At 32.9% G+C, this 3,267-nt stretch overlaps 1 pseudogene; it reads right to left on the bottom strand.

Annotated features, from left to right (window-relative positions):
* Positions 1-1,342: 1,342 nt before the first annotated feature.
* Positions 1,343-3,267, bottom strand: part of LOC9299025 — a 7,451-nt pseudogene continuing 5,526 nt past the window's right edge.

Below are 3,267 nucleotides of genomic sequence, written 5' to 3'. Positions count from 1 at the left end.
AGAGAACTGTGTTTCAAAAAGTAAATGGATTTGGAAGTTGTCTTGAGAAACCACCAGGCTCTGATAATTACACATGTAATTGTTACTATAATTGTGGTGCTCAATGATTTTTTAATTTTTAGAACGTTCTATAATGTAGACTCAGTTCTCAGTTAAACATTAATATACTTTTCTATGGGTTACAAAATCAAATTTTATCTTCAAATACAAAATATAATAATTTAACGAATGATTGAGAAAATAGTAATAAATGAATGAGTTATTCACATATTTTGTGGTTATGTAATCAAAACAAAACAATATATTTGATGTGGGTCCGCATCTAGTTTCTTATAAATTTGAAGCTAATTTACAGTAAAACCTCTATAAATTAATAATGTTAGGACCATGATATTTTATTAATTTATAGTGATATTAATTTATCTATAAATTAATACTTATTAATTTATAGCGTAAATTAATATTTATTAATTTATAGAAATTTTTGTTTCAATTATGAATTTTTTTTTTAAATTACGAGGTAATGCAATGTGATCTAAATAAAATTAATGTTTTGGATGTTATATGTTTTATAGTTTTAGCCTTAAACACTTAATATTTCACAGAGAAAATAATTTATTTGACAATGAATAACAACGATTATAGAATTCACATATACAAACGATATACATAAATTAAAATTCACAAATAGTGACACCCATTGTTGTATTTTAAAAACCTATACGACTATTAAAACAAAAATTATGCATATTCAAAATTTGAAAACTTAAAAAAACTTTTGGCTATTTTTATGAAAAACACTAAAACTATTATTTTTATATATATATATATATATATATATATATGCAAATTTATATGATTATTAATTTATGATATTATTGGGACTATATTTTTACATAGGATTTCAAAAAACTTATTATCTTATTATCTTATCGAATTTGGTTAATTTTTATACTGGCCCGACTCGGGACCGGCTAAATTTATTAATTTATCGTGTTTATTAATTTATCGAGTATTAATTTATAGAGGTTTTACTGTATATATTTTCTTTTTGTGAATTGATTCATCGTTTACCTTTTTGTGATCAAGATTTTTGTTTTATCGTGTTTCTAAACTAATGACTAAAAAATTCAATTCTTTTGAGGAACCATATCCATCAGAATGTTGGTAGACAGATAAACCATCAATGGAGCTATGTAATATCTGAAGCAGTTTTAACTTCAAATGCAGGTTTTTTTTGTTTTTGTTGCTTACTAAGATCATATACAATCAAAGTCTAATTTGTAAAAGCCATCATTTGAGAAGTCAGATTTCCTCTTAGTACCTGCCACAGAAACAGGAGTCAAAAATGTTTGTTCGAGTCTTGTATTGGTTAAATTTCAAAGTGTTACGATAATAAGCTTTAGGTGTAAAAAGAACTGAGTAGCTTGATTATAGTGATGTCAGAAGATGAAACAAATTTAACTACATGAAATGTTTATTACAACTATCAAATGGCTATGTCTGTCAGTTGCAGCCATCCGTACCCACACCGGTCTCGTATACTTCGAGCCATGGATGCTGCTGACTCAACCGCAGGTCTTATCTTCGTCATTGCTTTCTCTACTTGAATTCTGACACCAACATCCATCTGCTGCCAGAGAGGTTATTAGAGATCTAGAGAACAGAAATTGATTGTGATAACACTTACATTAGAAGCAATGAGGTTGAAAGTAGAAACCTTTTCTAGAGAGCATTGTGTGTCTAAGATGTGGCAAAAGTATGATAGCTGCCTGTACAAGTCTGCTTCAGTGTACTGTAATGAGACAAAGGATGGGAGTCAAAAGTTGTCCTATAAAGCAACAGAAAGATAGGAGTTTCTTACTTACAAGGACGATGAGGGCTTATACCTTTCTTAAGAGGGTTCCACGACAGTTAGGATAGTTTGGGCAAACGGTTCCCCGTTCACAGTCACCGAGCAGACGAAAGTTGGGGCTGCGTGTCGTGTATTTGCAAGACTCATCGTCACACTGTTGAAGGCAAAATGTACAAGAGACATTTCGTAAACATGACTTAATAATAACAGATGTTCAGAATAAACGAGGCAAGTGACAAGGTTTTATGTGCACCATCATTATGTCTTTGTAGTACATTGACACAAACCCATCAATCTGCCTTTCACCTGAAATGCATGATAATAAGTTAATTACCTTCAAAAGCATTTGTTCAACAAAAGAATCCTTTTCAACAAAGTTTTGCCTACCTGGTTAGCTATCATTGCAGGGGATATTCTTCTCGTGCTACCTTCTGCTTCGCATTTCGGGCAACGCAGTTTAAGCCAGAATATAGAATCAGATTCCTCTGTTTCAGATTTGTTACTGATCGACGCACAAACTGAGGTAGTAATCGATGGACAGTTGAAAGCAGCTGAGCAGCTAGGGCATGCTAATGCTAATGGCTCACAGCTTTTATATCTGCGTTTTTAACATGTAAATTACGTTGTTGCACGAAAGCAAACTACAAATGGGATAAGATATTATTACCTTTCTTCATAGCTTGTAGCACACAAGAGGGATGTAGAAGGATCACTACACGTAGTAACGTTTGATCTGCTTCGATACTATAGAAAAAAAGACAAAAAGAAAAAAGGAACACATTATTTCGAATCATTATACACATGGAATTGGAGATTGGCTTAAATGAAAGCTTTACCTTTGATGGGTCAAGTCCTAAACACTCAGCTAACCTCTCAGGACTTGTGCCCTGAATCTCTGCGCATAAACGAGATACCACCGGATGAATCTGCTGTGACAAGTAGTAATCTATGTCAACCAACCATCTGTTGTCATCTGATTTCACCTCATCAGGATGCCTAGCACGTTCGGCAATCCCTGCTGAGCTTGCTAAGCTAGTACTACCCTGCAATGAGGAAGGGTAAGAAATTTAGTAGAAAGACGATTTGGTATAGGATAGTATTAAGCTGGTCTTCTGCTCTGTGTTGGGAACCTGTTCATAGCAGATTATATACGGTACGGTATCCTTAGCACTGAAACCTTTTTTATAACCACGTTGCCTCATTCTGAGTGCGTCCTGAGAAAAACAATTCAACCACACAATCAGAGTTCGGAAAATGGGACAACTCCAAACTTTTAAACATAATTTCGGCTTTCGAATAAATAAAAGTCATACTCGGATGAACGTGTGGTTATCTTTTTGTATCAGAAAATTTCTCTTTTCAATTCACAACTTAACTTATTAAACATACCCTAAATGTCAAGTTCACATAAA

The sequence above is a fragment of the Arabidopsis lyrata genome (genome assembly GCF_000004255.2).
Source record: "Arabidopsis lyrata subsp. lyrata unplaced genomic scaffold ARALYscaffold_74, whole genome shotgun sequence".
In the NCBI taxonomy this organism is placed as follows: Eukaryota; Viridiplantae; Streptophyta; class Magnoliopsida; order Brassicales; family Brassicaceae; genus Arabidopsis; species Arabidopsis lyrata.
Note: the sequence above shows the minus strand (reverse complement) of the source record. Positions and strands in the feature narration are given on the sequence as shown.